Source organism: Beta vulgaris, chromosome 9 (assembly GCF_026745355.1).
Source record: "Beta vulgaris subsp. vulgaris cultivar EL10 chromosome 9, EL10.2, whole genome shotgun sequence".
Lineage (NCBI taxonomy): Eukaryota > Viridiplantae > Streptophyta > Magnoliopsida > Caryophyllales > Amaranthaceae > Beta > Beta vulgaris.
Window position 1 is genome coordinate 42,420,421 of NC_079210.1, and position 18,682 is coordinate 42,439,102.

The window sequence follows — 18,682 nt, forward strand, 5'->3', positions numbered from 1 at the left end:
CTCGAGATACTCTTTCCCCTCCTGCAATTGCATCTTTAAACCCGATGCCGGGCTTGCCCACTTTATCCCGGGGCCGGGATTGCCTCCACCTTGAGGCACAACTCTCACAAAATCATATGTGACTATCAACGTTCAACAAGTCCAAGCAATGTTTGAACTTGCGAACTGGAACTGGCTTGGTGAACATATCAGCTGGGTTGTCTGCAGTCCCAACTTTTTTCACCACTATCCTCTTCTCACTCCTCAGAAAATGATACCTTACATCAACGTGTTTAGTTCTATCATGGTGCACCTGATCCTTGGCAAGACAAATAGCACTCAAGCTATCACAATACACAGTAGCACGATCATGGTGTAGACCCAGATCACTAACCAAACCACGTAACCATATACCCTCCTTTGCTGCAGCAGTCAAAGCCATGTACTCAGCCTCCGTAGTAGACAAAGTCACTGAAGACTGCAAAGTAGCCTTCCAACTAACCACAGAACCTCCTAGAGTGTATACATACCCAGTCATCGATCTTCTAGTGTCTATATCACCTGCATAGTCCGAATCAGAATATTCGGTCACCAAACACTCAGTATCATTCCCATAAATGAGACCCACATCTGCCGTTCCTTTCAAATAGCGGAAAATCCGCTTCACTGCCTGCCAGTGTTCCTTCCCTGGTTGAGTCATAAACCTGCTCACAACTAACAGCATGTGCTAAGTCTGGCCTAGTGCAAACCATAGCGTACATCAGACTACCAACAGCACTAGCATACGGAACCTTAGACATATACTCTTTTTCCTCATCAGATTGAGGAGAAAGCACAACAGAAAGACGAGCATTAGCTGCAGCAGGAGTATCAATAGATTTCGCAGTACTCATACCAAACCTGTCAAGTACCTTCAAGATATAACTTTTCTGAGAAAGGAAAAGTTTCTTCCGTCCATGATCCCTATAGATCTCCATGCCAAGAATCTTCTTTGCTGCTCCCAAATCTTTCATGTCAAACTCGGAACTCAGAAGCTTCTTCAACTTCAACACGTCTGACTTCTTCTTTGCTGCAATAAGCATGTCATCAACATATAATAAAAGTAAATATATGAACCGTCCTCCACCTTGCTATGATAAACACAACAATCATATGGACTCCTGTCAAAACCATGCTCAACCATGAAGCTGTCAAACCTCTTGTACCACTGTCTGGGTGACTGCTTAAGTCCATACAAGGACTTCTTCAGACTGCAAGCAAACTTCTCTTTTCCTGGAACAACGAACCCCTCTGGTTGACTCATCAGAATATCCTCCTCCAACTCCCCATGTAGGAAAGCTGTTTTCACATCTAACTGCTCAAGTTCCAGATCAAAATGTGCTACCATTGCTAATAACACTCTAATAGAAGTATGACGAACCACTGGCGAGAAAATCTCATTGTAGTCGACCCCTTCCCTCTGACTGAACCCTTTTGCAACTAGCCTGGCTTTATATCTGACACTTTCACCCTCTGAAGTTCCCTCTTTCCTCTTGAAAACCCACTTGCAACCAACCACCTTACGACCCTGTGGTATCCTCACGAGTTCCCATGTCTGGTTCTTGTGAAGAGACTCCATCTCCTCACTCATAGCAACTAACCACTTAGCTGATTCGTTACTAGAAACTGCTTCCCTGTAGGACATTGGCTCAGGTGACTCAATATCTTCAGCTACATGTAATGCATAACCAATCATCTCCTCTACACAGCAGTTTCGGCCAGGAACATTCCTGCCCTCTATCTTTCAATCAGTCTCTGCGTCTTCTTCCTAGGTCTTTCTGACCTTCAACAACAGTTTCCTCATGATAGACTCAACATCAGCTGTTTCATCAACAACAGCTACATCCCTCTGACTAGTCTCCAAATGGGAGAACTACTGGAGCATCATCATCATCCTTCCCCTGAGTTCGAACCTGTGGCTGTGGAGTAGGTCTGGAGCAACTACTTGCTCAGATCCTTCATCTGTGCTCTCATCAGTATCACCTGCAGGTTTGTTAGCAGATACAAACATAGTGTTTTCATCAAAAGTAACATCTCTACTAAGTATAACACGCCCTTCTGATGGGGACCAAATCCTGTAACCCTTCACACCATCTCCATACCCAAAAAACAACCCTTCTTAGCCCTTGGTTCAAGTTTACCCTCATTCACATGATAATAGACCATACAACCAAAAACACGCAAACCAGAATACTCAGCACTTCTCCCAGACCATACCTCATAAGGCACCTTGCAGTCAATACCTGTATGAGGACCACGGTTTATCAAGTAACATGCCGTTTTCACGGCTTCACTCCAGTACTTCCTAGTCAACCCTGCATTAGAAAGCATGCATCGAACTCTCTCCAGCAAAGTCTGGTTCATGCGCTCTGCAACACCATTCTGCTGTGGTGTTTTCCTGACAGTGCGATGTCTCACTATCCCTGCGTCCCTGCAAAGCTCATTGAACTCATCATTAACAAATTCTAAACCATTATCCGTACGTAGCCTCTTAACCTTCTTTCCTGTCTGATTTTCCACTAAGACTTTCCATTGCACAAAAGTCTTAAAAGCCTCTCCCTTATGCTTTAAACAATAAAGCCAACAGTACCTGGAGAAATCATCAATAAAAGTCACAAAATAACTGAATCCTCCTATACCTTCTACCCGAGCAGGCCCCCAGCAATCTGAGTGAATATAATCCAGCGTCGCCTTAGTTATGTGCAGCCCCTTCCCAAACTTAGTCTGTGTTGCTTACCAACACACAGTGCTCACAAAACTCAAGGTTCTTCACCTTGTGGCCACAAAGAAGGTTCATCTTGGATAATATCTGCATCCCTCGCTCACCCATATGCCCAAGTCGTCTATGCCACAACTTAGTCATCTCCTCAGAACTTGTAGATGCAACATTAGCAGAACCAGTCAGAGTAGTACCTTGCAACACATACAGAGTACCCAACTTAGTGCTCTTAAGCACCTCCTTCGAACCTTTCCACACACATAGTTTCCCATCCGAGCCAGAAAAAGTAAATCCTCCTTCATCTAAGACACCCAGAGAAATTAGATTTTTCTTTAACTGTGGAACATGTCTAACATTCATCAAAGTACGAATCTCACCCCCCAAAGTCCTTATCTTGATGGAACCCCTCCTACAACCTTACAAGCAGCATCATTACCCATAGTAACATTACCACCATCACAAGACTCATAAGAAGTAAACCAATCACGATTTGGACACATATGGTAAGAACACCCCGAATCTAAAATCCAACATCAGACGGACTAGCATATCAACAGCAGCTAATGCTAGGTCCTCTTCGGAGTCATATTTCGTATCCTGTTGTGCAATGTTAGCATTGGAAGCTTTAGGATTCTTGGGACATTTATTCTTCCAATGGCCAGGTTCTTTGCAATAGTGACAGACATTCCTAGGATTGGTCTCTTTACCCTTAGAATTTTTCTTCTTCTTAGGACCCTTCCCCTTAGCCGAGTTCACCACCAACCCAGCCCCTGAATCTCCACCACTCTCAGTCGTTGCCGCCTTATGGCGCAACTCCCTAGTAAAAAGTGCTGACTTCACCTCCTCTAGGGTCACAGTCTCTCTCCCAACAACAAATGACTCAACAAAGTTCTCATATGAATGTGGAAGTGAAACAAGCAAAATCAAAGCAGCATCTTCATCCTCAATCTTAAATCTATATTACGCAAATCAAGTAAAATAGTATTAAGTTGATCTAAATGATCTCTTAGAGACGTACCTCCTTGCATACGCAAGGCAAACAGCCGTTGCTTCAAAAGCAACTTGTTGGTGAGTGACTTCGTCATGTAGAGACTCTCCAACTTCGCCCACAGACCTGCCGCAGTGATTTCATCAGCAACCTCTGTGATCACATCGTCTGCCAAGCACAGCAAAATCGTGGAGTGAGCCTTCTCCTCCATCGCCTCCAATTCGGCCTCACTAGGGCCTCCAGCCGCTCCACTCTTGTCACTCTTGACAAGAGGTTTCCAGATGCCTTGTTGCTTCAACAAAGCGCGCATCTTTATCTGCCATAGCCAAAAACTGTTCCTCCCCGTAAACTTGTCAATCTTTGAGTTCATCGTATTCATCTTCCCAAAACCCTAACGCTGATTTTAATCTCTAGCTCTAGATACCAAGTCTGTTGCAACGGAAGCGATTATCAAAGCAATAAACTCAAGAAAAACGAATAAAGAACACACAAGATTTAACGAGGTTCACTATCAATGTGATAGCTACGTCCTCAAGGCAGGGGAAAAGTTTGTTTCACTATGAACGAGACGATTACAAATACAATAGGCAAGATTCAATTGAAAAAGGATTTCAAATTGAATCTCAAAGACTCTCTCTAATCTTCTCTATTGTGTTTTCTCTAATCTCTCTCTAACTTTTGTGGTAAAAAACCCTAAAATATGAAAATAACATATTTATATGAAGTCTAAAATACAAGTCGTAAGTCGTAGAGAAAACCGGGCAAAAACGCGCTCCGCGATAAAACGCCCAGCTCGCGACTCGCGAGCTAGGTCGCGATTCCGCGACTGGGTCGCGATGAGGTCGCGATGAACGTCGCGACTCGCGACGCACCTTCTGCCTCGCTGCTCCAAAATCCACTCTGTCGCACCTCGCGACACGGATCGCGACTCGCGACCGAATCCTTCTTCTTGGTTCAGCTTCTCGCGCAAGTCACATTTCACAAATCTCCACCTTGACTTGCATCTACCACACAACTCCACCTCGAAACAATCAACCAAGCATGTATCTCTCCAACAGTACTCGAGATACTCTTTTCCCCTCCTGCAATTGCATCTTTAAACCCGATGCCGGGCTTGCCCACTTTATCCCGGGGCCGGGATTGCCTCCACCTTGAGGCACAACCTCTCACAAAATCATATGTGACTATCAACGTTCAACAAGTCCAAGCAATGTTTGAACTTGCGAACTGGAACTGGCTTGGTGAACATATCAGCTGGGTTGTCTGCAGTCCCAACTTTTTTCACCACTATCCTCTTCTCACTCCTCAGAAAATGATACCTTACATCAATGTGTTTAGTTCTATCATGGTGCACCTGATCCTTGGCAAGACAAATAGCACTCAAGCTATCACAATACACAGTAGCACGATCATGGTGTAGACCCGATCACTAACCAAACCACGTAACCATATACCCTCCTTTGCTGCAGCAGTCAAAGCCATGTACTCAGCCTCCGTAGTAGACAAAGTCACTGAAGACTGCAAAGTAGCCTTCCAACTAACCACAGAACCTCCTAGAGTGTATACATACCCAGTCATCGATCTTCTAGTGTCTATATCACCTGCATAGTCCGAATCAGAATATCCGGTCACCAAACACTCAGTATCATTCCCATAATAAATTAGGGATATTTGAATTGTTAATTATATTTAATAAATTAGGGATATTTGAATTGTTGATAGTTTTCTTTTTGTAATGTCTTTTTTGATTTTTTAAATTAATGAGGTAGTTTCCTTTTTTATTTTTTAAATTTTTTTATTTTTTACTTAAAGTAAGTAGTTAGAGTAGAGATGTAATGAGAGTAAAATGGGATTTTTAATATTCTGGTGTTCTACCTCTCTTCCCATATAGAATAGGGAAGAGATGTATTTATAGCCATTGCTTTGCTGATATGAAAGTATGGACGTTGATGGGCAGGCAGTAGATAAGTGGACTGGTAAAAACTATTGAGCAACTAGAAGACAGATGGTGGATGTGGAGGTAAAGCAAGGATGATGTGACTATTATTGTAGGAGTTATATGAGTTTAATAATAGCAGTAGAGGCAATCACTATTTCTTACTAACTATATTTACTATCTAGTGAAACACGAGAAATTTCTCGCTTTTTCACTCTCATTAATCAGAGATTCAAAAATATGTGACTTGATAAGATCGTGGGATGCGCAAAAACAAGGATCACTTTCCTTTGATAGAGGAATGTTTTTTCAATTTTCGGGACCACATGTGATAATATCTTGTTATTGAAGGGTCATTTTTTTTTTTTGACAGTAAAAGCATGTTATATTCATTCAATGTCAGCTAAAACAAGGGGAAGGACTTCCATGGGAGCCTCTTCCATCCACACTCTAAGCTCCTCAAACCTTTTACTCAAATGAGCAAGTTCATGAGCTACCCTATTTCCTTCCCTTCTAACATGCTTACAAGAAAACACACTGCAATTATGAGATAAATCTATGATATCAGCTACTATCATCCCAAAACTGGAGCTTTTAGGTTGACCTCGTTGGATGTGTTGTACCAATTTAAGGCAGTCACTCTCAAGGGTAAGAGAGGTCAGGCCTGCTTCCATGGCCACTTGCAACGCCCATCGAGCCGCATATGCTTCAGCAACATCAAAACTCCCTTCAATGCACACACACATTGCCCCCCGCACATCCCCCACTGAGTCTCGCATAATGCCTCCACACCCTATTGACCCGTCCTTGAAAATTGCAGCATCCGTGTTGAGTTTAATAAGGTGGTTTTCTGGTGGCCTCCACCTCCTTTCCATCACATTCAGCTCACGGTCTTCAGCTCTATCATGTTCATTAGCTGCTTGAAATTCCTCCATGCTGGCCATTACCTTCTCCAAAGTAGTCTGCTTCTCCCATTTTTCACCTTCAAAAATCCACTTGTTCCTCCTTATCCACATGTGCCAGATGATAAACCAGAATATTGACCACCATCGGTCGTCATTAACTTTTCTTGCAAAGCTAGCGCACCACTCCTTAAAGGAGGCTTTCATTCTCGGATTTACTTCAATTCGCAATGGGGAAGCCTTCCACACCCACCTCGCCTCCACACATGTAATTAACCTGTGGGTGAGGGTTTCCTCTTCTTCTCCGCACAATGGACAAATTAATTCACATTCACACCCTCGAAGTTTCAGATTTGCGCGCACAGCCACTCCTCCATGTAAGGCCCTCCACCCAAAATTTTTCACCTTCATCGGGTTACTAGCCTGCCACAGTTTTTCCCATACCGCCTTCGAGGTCTCTTCGGACGACGATGCCTCCTCCAATTTCTTCTCAGTCACAGCTACATGATACGCACTTCGGGTCGAGAACATACCATTCTTTGTGAAATGCCAAGCCCATGAGTCGGGTCTCTCATTGATGGCTATAGGGATACTTCGAATCGCCTCAACTTCCCAGTTTGAGAATAATTGTTTCAGCAATTGCACATTCCATTCGCCATTTTGCATAAGCTCGCTGACACAATGTGGGCCTTCTGCGCTTCTATTCGCTTGAGAAAAAATCCGGAACTTTGGTAGCTTGGGAACCCATGGATCCTCCCAAATATTAATACTTGTCCCTCTACCCACTACTTTCGTCAACCCCTTTTTAACTATGTTTCGCGCCGAAGTTATAGAACGCCATGTAAAGCTGGAGATAGGACTGACCTTCGCTTCCAAGAAAGGTGAACTAGGGAAGTACTTGTTCTTTAAAGTTCTCGCCACCAGGGAGTTGGGGAATTTTATTATGCGCCAAGCCTGCTTCGCCAAGAGGGCTTTATTGAATGCTGGGAAGTCCCGCATACCCAAGCCTCCATTTTTCTTCGACTCCATAACCTTGTTCCAAGCTATCCAAGCGATTTTCCTTTCCTCTCGTTTTTTCCCCCAAAAAAATGCACGAATCATGCTCTCCACCTCCTTCAAGATGCTTATCGGAATTGCAAAGCATTGCATTGCATACGTTGGAATGGCTTGAGCAATCGCCTTAATTAAAACTTCCCTCCCTGCTTGAGATAAGAACCCTTCCTTCCAACCTTTAAGTTTTTTCAGAACCCGTTCTTGAATGTACTTGAAAATCCTTTTGTTTGAACCACTAACAAAAGTTGGTAGCCCCAGATATTTCTCATGATCATCTACAGCCGTAAAGGATAACTTCGTCTGAAGCAAATTTTTCTTTTCTTGGTCAATATTTTGGCTAAAAGAGACCTCGGATTTTTCAATATTCAATTTTTTTCCCGAAGCAGCTTCATAGGTTGCTAAAATCTCCAGAACCTTCTCTACTTCCCCTTCAGTTGCTCTCGTAAAGAGGATACTATCATCTGCAAAAAATAAATGAGAGATAGCATCCACCTTCTTTCCGATTTTTAGGCCATGAATTTCCTTTTTTGCTTCCGCATCTCGAAGTAAGGATGATAGGCCTTCAGCACAGATGATAAACAGGAAAGGAGATAAAGGGTCCCCTTGTCTAAGTCCCCGGGAAGGGACAAACTGCTCCGTAGGTTGACCGTTCACTAGGATAGAGAAAGATGTCGATGACACACATCCCATGATAAGTCGAACATATTTCCTCGGGAAACCCATCTTCCACATTATCTGCTCCAAAAATTGCCATTCCACCCTGTCATATGCTTTACTCATGTCTAACTTCAGCCCCAAGAAACCTTCCTTCCCCTTTTTCTTCTTTTTCAAATAGTGAAAGCACTCATACGCCACCAGAATGTTGTCTGTAATTAGTCTCCCTGGAACAAAACCGCTCTGAGATTCATGAATGATGGATGGGAGGACTCTTTTCAAACGATTAGCCAAAACCTTTGACATGATTTTGTACACCACATTACATAGACTTATCGGCCTAAAATCAGCAGGAGAGACACAAATTTTTTTCTTTGGAATCAAGACAATGTGAGTGTGATTTAGATCCCCGATATCATCATCATTATTCAGTATTGCAAGAATTTTATCGCAAATATCATTACCAATGGTGTCCCAATATTTTTGATAAAATAAAGCACACATACCATCAGGGCCGGGGGCTTTGGTGGGGTGCATTTGTTTTAGTGCTTCTTCAATCTCTTCTCGTCGAAAATTTTCATTCAGCATATCTTGCAGGGAAGGTGAGAGAATGGTATCCACTTTGTCAAGGACCGGTTGCAGATCAATGTTTTCGTTTGCCGTAAAAAGTTCCTGGAAATGATTTGTTAATAATTTGGCAATATCACTTTCCTCTTCGAACACGTCCCCCGCAGTATTAGTGAGTCTACTAATATGATTTCGGGTTGCACGTTGCTTTGTTTTTGCGTGGAAAAACTTCGTATTTTGATCACCATGTTTTAACCATTCTCGCCTACTTCTTTGCTTCCAATAGATCTCCTCCTGTTTCTCTAACTCATCCATCTTCGCATCTAACTCTCGCATTTTTTGGATGGTCTCATTTGTCTGCTCGTCCACCATGAGCTTCCCCATTTGCGTTTTGCACGCCCTCATCTCCCTAGCAAAATCCCCGAATCGTTTGTTACTCCATTCCTTCAAGCTGCGAGCCATGCGAGCTAAATTGCCACTCACCTCCTCACCTTGCCGCCACCTATCTCTGATGACATCCCCACATTCTTCCTCTCTAGTCCATATCTCTTCGAATCGGAATATTTTCCTCCGTTGTTTCATATAGCTAGGATCCATTTTGTGTCGTATACTAGCCACCAACGGGAGGTGATCTGAACGACGCTTCTCCAGGTGAGTCACATAGGAACTGCCATATTTATTCCGCCACGCTGCATTTGCCACAAACCGGTCAAGACGTTCCTGTAAATTATTTTCCCCTCCTTGGTTGTTTGTCCATGTGAATGGATGACCCGTGTAGTGAAGATCTTCCAACTGACAAAAATCCAAAGTATTTCGAAACATTTCCGCCTCATCATAATTAAAATCTGCTCCTCCTTGTTTTTCGCACGACCAAAGCATGAGGTTAAAATCGCCTCCACATAGCCAAGGAGTACCCTCCTCATTGTAGAGGTTGCGGAGCAGCCGACCTGTTTTACCTTTATTCTCCGATTCAGGGTGGCCATATATCCCTGTAAATCTCCACCGAATCCCATCATCCATCATTATAGTCACATCAATGTGGTTAGGAGAAAGAGAAACTAGTGTCACATCCCATCCTTCCTTCCATAGTAAAGCGAGGCCCCCCTTCCTTCTTCTTCCATCTCCTACACAATCTACTGCTATCATACCACAACATCTTAGCTTTGTTTTCACACGCTCCATTTCCGCCTGATGGAGTTTCGTTTCTTGTAGGAATACTACATTAGGTTGCTCGTTTATAACAACGCGCTTCAACGCGTTGACTGCCAGGATGCTCCCCAAACCCCGACAGTTCCATATGAGGGTCATTTTAACCTTTATTAATTAGCTCCAATCTATACAAATATATTAAAAAACGTTTATAAGAATGTCTATGTATCATGTGGCACTCTCCTTTAAGGTCCAATGCAAATGCTTTATTTTCATGTCAAACCCCTCAACTAAAAAAAAATAACTTTGTGTAGTTACAAGTTACAACTTACAAGGTATCAAACATATGACTTTTGAAATGAAAAGTGAGTAGTTAACCATTGATCCAACATAACATCATTATTTAGTATTTCAAAATAAAATATAATAAGGTCTTGTAATTATATCTCATTAAGAGACTTACAATAGTAGTTAGATACCTAACACATTAATGGTAATGATAATAAACTATTGTAGACATAAACTCTTACTCCAATTTCTTGTATTTTTTAAATTATGGCGTTAAATTTTTTCCTCACAAGGCAAAAACTTACGGAAAGAAACACCCGAAGCATTGCCCGAGACACTCACTAGTTAGAAATATAAAGAGGTGAACATTAAATTTATTTAAGGTTGTTGAAGGATAAGATAGAGCCAATTTCATTTTCACGAGTAATATACATCTATTTCAAATACAAGATTTTTTTTTCTATCTCACCCTCGCAATTACTATAAATTGCGTATTGCTGCTCCTCCCTATTATTTTATTCAAATGTCAGAGGGGATTTATTCAAACCTATGATCTCTTAGAGTATCCACATTCGTGAGGCTCCCCTTAATTTATCTCTTTTCATCTCATTAGTTCACATCACTTTTCATTAACTTTATCACATACCCTTTCATTTCACAATTCGCACCTACATTCATTAACCTCTCAATTTACCTTCTCTCTCCTACTTTTCCATATCCCACTACTTTTTCTCTCTCCTACTTTTCATACCTACCAATATCAATAGAATAATTTGATTCATCACATTAATTTTGGATAATATTAATTAAATCAAAATATGATAATTATAATTAAATAATTACCTTTTAATTAATCGAATTAATTAATTCTAATATGGGAAATGTATTTTGTTGGGATTCATAATTATCAAATAAAATTTATGAAGTACTTAGTAAGAAATTGTGAGATTTTTAAAGTGTTGAAATATATCAAGTTTGGTCTCTATTTATAAAGGATAAAAAAACATGGTCATTGGTATTTTTTGAAATTCATTATATTTTAAAAGTTTGGACAAATGGCGTGCACGAATCGGCCTCTGGTGTGTTCTGCTTGCGACACTTGGCATGATTACCTTCTGTTTTTTAAAAAAAAATTACACAACCTGCCTTGTTATGCATTTCACGTGGGATTTTCATCCATTTGTCTTTACACGTGGCGATACCCGATTTGTCCTCAATATGGGAAGGTTCCTCAATTAATAGTGTTTTTTTTGGAAACTAACAAAATCAATGGCATGGTACTCTATTTGCATTTTTTTTTTTTGTTTTGGGGAACCAAAAATCCCACTGATGTGGGTATTCTTAGATATGGGGTAAATAGGAGTGTTAACGAGTTGAGCCGAGACCAAACCTGATCAGGAGCTCGAAAAAAAATCAACTCGGCTCGAGAAGGTTTGCGAACTATTCGGCTCGAAAAAGCTCGTGAATTCAGAGATGAAAAATCAAAGGCCACATATAAATGACTGATTTCCATACAGAAATTCATATCACCACATAAATACAAAAGGACAGCATAAATACGAATTAATATTGATAAGAGGTTTTTTAGTGTGTCATTAATGCACCAAAAAATCGTTTTTCAAAAATAATCTGTAAAACCTAACAAGAATTACTAAGAACATAGTAAAGAGATTGATCAAAATCAATCAAGTCTAAATTACCTAATTGAGGGACTTTTTTTGGAGGGTTTAAAAATGATTTGGTAACAACTAAACTAACTATGATCAAAGAACTAGCAAATAACACAAGGTAAAATATCAAATAGGATAAGGTTACTAATATGGATCAAAGTGGACAGCGATTATTAATGCAATTGTGATTCAAATGCGACAATTATGCAAGGTTTAGTTTTCCTCTAAAACACTTGAGTCCTCTCTCGAATGGTCCTCAAGAATAATCGTTTAATCAACCAACTAAATCCTCTCTCGAATGGTCTTTAGTCAATTGATTAAGAGATTCAATGAATTCGGAAAACCCCTAATAAAGCTTACCTTAATTTTTACCCAATATCTTCGTAAATATGTAGGTGCACCAGAGACCACGATGCTCTCTGTGCACCTGTTTAAGAGACCATGGTGCTCTCTGTGCACCTGTTTAATTACAACGTCGTTTAAGTGATTTTGTGTTGTTTGCTGTTAATTTTGTCTCCCCTCAATTAAATTTTTTTTAAAAAAACATGAATTTTACTCCACAAAAATTACAGCAGTAACCCGGTTTATTTCACACGAATTGCGACAATGGGTAACTACCCAATATCTGCTCACATAAGGAAGATATTTTCCATAAGATTAACTACCACTTTTGAAATGATAAAGATATATAGTCCAAGAGACAAGAACTCTAAAGATAGAAAAAACATATTTTCCTAAAAAAGATTATTCTAGAGAAAAGGCTAATTTATACTCCCTCCATTTTTCGATAGATATCCCGTTTCTATAAAAGAACATGAATGTATCAAATACAAAATATCATATTGATTATAAAAGAACATATGCGTATATGACTTGAGAAGCAAAAAGTTACGAAAATAATCATAACAACGAATAAAAATATAAAAAGAACATGAAATTCTAAAACAAAAAACATGAAGTTCTAAAGTAAAGAACATCATACTGATTATAAAAGAACGTGATATAATACAACAATGAACAACATGTTGATTATAAAAGAACATGTACATATAATAGTTGAGAAACACAAATCTATAAAAATAACAATAATGAACAAGGACAAACAAAAATACATACTTTTTATACTATTAGACTTGTTATTTGATCGTGATTAGACCTCAAAAGTACATAATTTTATTTTATTGTACCTTTTTCTGCTATACTTCCTCCGTTTCAAAATAGATGGGACATTGTGATTAAAACGGACTCCTAGGCAAAATTTCATAAGTATGTTTAAGGGAGGTAGATTAAATGTAGTGATCCCATGTGAAAAGGAGGGAGAAAATAAATTGTTGGGGACCACTTGCTGTTTTGCCGCCAGCTCTTTTGGAACAAAGGGGACCACTTTTTTTTTCCCTCCATATTTTTGGAAGTACATTAACCTTTTACACATTAATACACTACAACCAAAACAGAAAATTTAAAGTTCCCTCTCAAATTTCAAACCACTTAAAATTTAACTTAAGTTTAGTAGCAGATTTTTGTTTTCCCTATTTAAGGGTTACAAACATTCCCCAAAAAATTTAGTGTTCCTACCAACCAAAATGTAATTAAGGAGAACATTCTCTCCTACACATTCACTGCACACACGCAGCACTAGTTAACAACAGAATTCAAGGCAAAAAAATCAGTTTGTTAATCTCTTCATCATTTGCTGCATCTGGACAAAATGGATGCAGCACAAGAAATGTACAATGCTGTTGTTGATGAAGAGGACTTGGATGAGTACTATCTACAACTACTTGATGAGATTGTGCCCAACTTCAACAGTCAAATCTCCTCTGAACCAGAATCTGCTGCACAAGACCAAAACAGAAAAATTAAACCTGAGATGAAGCATGAAAAGAGAAGGAAAGCTGTAGATGAATTGTTAATTATGGAAGAGAATGGAGTATTACCATATGGTGCATTGAAGAAGACAGCAGATAAGTATGGTGTTTCAAGACACACAATAGAGAGATTATGGAAAAGAGCATGCAATCAAAGAGTTACGAGTGATGTCATTGATGTCAGGTCAAGGAAAAAGGGAACTGTGGGGAGGAAATCAATGGAATATAGTGAGGAGTTTCTCCAATCAGTGCCACTGAATTTACGCACTTCAGTTAGATGCTTTGCTGGGGCACTCAAAGTGTCTCCTTCAGCAATTTATAGACTGCTCAAGAAGGGGAAGCTCAGAAGCCATACAAGTAGCAACCATCCAAGTTTGACAGAGACTCACAAATTGGAGAGGATGAAGTGGGTGCTATCCCACATTCTACCTGGCACACCCACTGTACAAGCAGAGTTTATACACATGGAGAACATCATACACATTGATGAGAAATGGTTCTATTTGAACCCAGATACAAGGAGATTTTATTTATTGCCAAGAGAAGATGATCCATATAGATGTTGCCAATCAAAGAGATTCAAAATTAAAGCTATGTTTATGGGGTAGTATCAAAACCAATGTATGATGTCAAGGTAATCTCATTCATGATGGCAAGTTTGGCATCTTTCCTTTTGTAGAGAGGGTGGCAGCAAAATACACTACCAAAACAGAGATAAGGGCACTATTGAAACAAAGGCTGTTGAGAGGATCACTCAGAAGGTCATCAGAGACATGATTATACAGAATGTACTGCCATCTATAATGAGTAAGTGGCCTGCTGGTATGTCCAAGGATATATTCATCCAACAGGACAATGCTAGGCCTCACATACAAGGAAATGATGAGGCATTCAAGGCAGCAGCAACTGAAAATGGGTTCAACATCATGCTCATTCAACAGCCACCTCAGTCCCCAGATTTAAATGTTCTTGATTTAGGTTTTTTTAGAGCCATACAAGCTTTAATGTATCAAACATTTCCTAAGAACATAGATGAGCTCATAACAAATGTGCAAGATGCATATGACAGATTTGATCCTAGTGTTATGAAATACACATGGTTACAATTACAGTGGATTATGGTTGAGATTCTACAGGTTAGAGGAGGTAATAATTACAAGAACCCTCATCATGGGAAGGCAAGATTAGAAAGGTTGGGTCTTCTCCCAAAAACTGTCAAATGTGATCAAGTTATTGTGGATGAAGCTGTGCACTATTTGAATGAGAAGTTACCAAATGAAAGTGAACAACTTGAGTACTTTGACAGTGAGGGGGTCATTGATGAAGACTAAAATGAATGGTATGTGTGCATTTTTTTGTGAAGATGATAGTTTTTTGGAAGTACATTAAAAGTGGGTGAATTTTGGGAAGAATATAGTTTTTGCAAAGAACATGTTTTATTTGGTAAATACATAACAATGCCATTGAAGTAGGAACTTTTGTTAAACTGCACACCAAACCTAAATTATGTACATGTAGTGGAGGAATGTAGGTTTGTAAATGCAGTTTATATCAATGATTATGCTTATTCTATTTACAGTTATGTTTCTTATTTACACCATTGTTATTGTTTTTTTTAGTTATAGGGACCGAGGCATACTATGAATTGCAAAGAACCACCAATCACAATTACTTATGTAAAGACATCATTTGACCTTCTACAATCCATCAGGGAGACTTTTAACTTATGAAGGAGTTCAAATCATTAACACCTCAAGGCACAATGCCGAGCAAATCAATGACTCACTTCAATTTTGGTGAGTCCTTCATCATATGGATTAGAGAGTGTTTTAAAGACGGGGGACTCAATATACAACAACAAAACCAATCCAAAAAAAGTGCTTTCTATATTCATAAGTCATCATTCATCAATTTGACATCACCCTTAAACTCTAGGTCAAGCTAACATAACCAATAATCAGCCAACACAACCAACAACTCCCAAGAACACAAGTATCAACACAATCCAAGCTTATCCAACAGCAAGCGAAACATTGAACATCACCAACAGAAACATTCAACATCACCAATCAGATTCAAGATCACCAACACAAGGCAAATATACATAACCATTAAAACAGAATAACACAAACCAACAACAGAAAATATTAACATGCAAAAAAAACGCAAGTAAATAAGGATAACAATGGGACAGTAGTCAAACCTCCCTTACTGTAATTTCTTTCCAAATCTGTACCACCAATCACTATCCCCTTCCTCTTTGAACCAGATTTCATGAATGATTTACTCCCACTACCACCACTTTCTTTAAAAGAACCCACCTTAGCCTTTCCTTTTCGGTTGTATGAATAGTAATTCATCTCAGAACCCATACAAGGAAGAGCACAAACAGTAACGTGTTCAGAATTAGGTTTTTTTGAGACAGAGAGTGGGGGTAAAGTGGGAGTTTTGAAAACCACTTTTTCTTTCACATCTTCCTCGGAACTCACCAGATCTATAATTTCTTCTTCGTCAGAGGACTCACTAAATAAATCATCAGGAAACCATGGTTCCTTCATGTCCTTGATTTCCTCAAGAACAACACCCAAAGCTTTGCAAGCATTGGACCCATACACTTTGAAGCAGCCCCTGAATCGTAAAGTCTACGGGGCCAAGGAGAACCATTTTCAATTGATCGAATGACGTCAATTATGAACGTCGCCTCTCCCTCATCCGTAGTTTCAAAATGCGCATCAATCAAAGGTTCCAAATTGATATCACAAACCATTTTTTAGGAGAGAGAAAATGATTTTCAAGAAAAATTGCGAAGAACAGAAAGAAAAACGAAGATGAGGAGAGAGAGAAAGAAGATCTGAAGACGAAGTTATGAGGGGAGATAGAGTAGATCTGAAAAAGTTATAGAGAGATGAGCAGTTATGAGGGAGAGGGAGATCAGCAGTTATGAGGGAGATGAGCAGTTATGAGGGAGATGAATGATGAGGGAGATGAATGATGATGAAGAACCCTAGGTTAGATGAAGAGGTGGGGTGGGAATTCAATTGGGGTAGTTGGTGGGTTATAAAAAATGGTGGGAATCATTAGTTTTAGGTTAGGATTAATCAGATTATTAGATGTAGATTAAAGAACATAACACAAGTTAGTAAGGGTAAAATGGTAAAATTGTAAGGCAAAAGTTACTAAATAAGGAAAAAAATAACAATGTATCATCTATTTTGAAACACCCCAAAATAGACAATGTCCCATCTATTTTGAAACGGAGGAAGTATTATTTTTACGACCTATGTTCTTTCATAAATTAAACATGTTCTTTTTACCTAGAAAATATGTTCTTTAAATTTAAATTGTATGTTCTGTTATAAATAAATATTAGACTTGTTGACGGCGTTGAGTTGTTTGTCTGGTACATTCATCTATTTGAATAGAGGTTAGACATGTTCTTTGATTTTATATTGCGTGTTCTTTAATTTTCGTGTATCTTCTTCTATTATATATGTATAAAGAATGTCACAATAGTATATCATGTTTTTTTGTTAGTGTTTTTTTAATAATGTTGGCAACATGGTATGATATTAAAAAGAACATGACCTGAAATAAAGAACATCCAGTATTTTGGACAATATGAAAAGGGAAAATAATAAATTTAGATAATAGTAGTTTATTTTTTATTTTTTTAAAAGTTTAATGTGATTGTAGTGGAGTTATCAACCACAATTCGTGGGAGTTAGCAGCCGCAGTTTGTGGGACTAGAGACCACTTTTGTTTGTTTTAAATTTATTTAATTTTCTTCACTTATTGCATTTGATATTATTTGCTCTGCCTTTTGGAGCAGGAGCATGTAGAGGAAGGTGGACTCTAGTCCACCATCCATACTTTGCAATATCTTGGCCTAGAAACTAAGTTGATTCATGTGGATGATAAAAGAGTTCAAAAATCGAATAAGAACATTTGAAATCAAAATACCAAAGCATGAATGTGATTAATATCCATCATAAGGCCTCAAAACACCAAGATCAATGCATAATTATCTTTAGATCATCACAATCACATTAACAATACATTTATATCCTAATCAATATTTTTGCCCTAACCCTAGATAGGACGACACTACTCACTAATCATGGATTCTAAGCATAAAACATGAATTTTTTAAACTAATTTAGGGCTAAACATGATTAAGGTATAATAATTCTAATAAATATAAACAATTAAGAAACTACAATAAATGTATACAAAATTGTACTTTAAATTTTTTCGAACATGTTATCGAGCTTTTGAGCTAAACCCCACTAGGCTCAAGCTCGGCTCGTTAAGGTCTTGAGTCGATCCCAAACTCGAGTCGAGCCTTCTCAAGGCGAGGTTTGACCGAGCCGAGCTTGAACTTTTGCGAGCCACCTTGGCTCATTAGCACCCAATGGGTAACATTACGTAGTAGCTGAAATAGCCATATATGATATTAGACCACTTGTCTCATATCATGACATTTTTGTAATTTTACTATCAACTTGATTCAATACCATATAACATAACATTAACTTTATATGATAAGATACAACCAAAATATGATATAATAGTCAATCGATATGATAAGATCGCTTCAAGATATGATATTCTAGTCATCTAATTTTTTTATTATTAGTCATCTAATATATCAACTAGATTCAAGTAACAAACCTCAAATAAAATATATATATATATTTTTTGTAATTTATCATTTTTCAATATTGATTTTTTTCATAAAAATTATAGAAATGTCATGAATATCAGTGCTCTCAAGATCGAAAAAAAAAGATCGAAGGGTTGGCATGAGCAGCCAAGCAACACCTGGGGGTATTTGGGTAATAAAATGCAGAACTTCATGTCGTCTTCACTA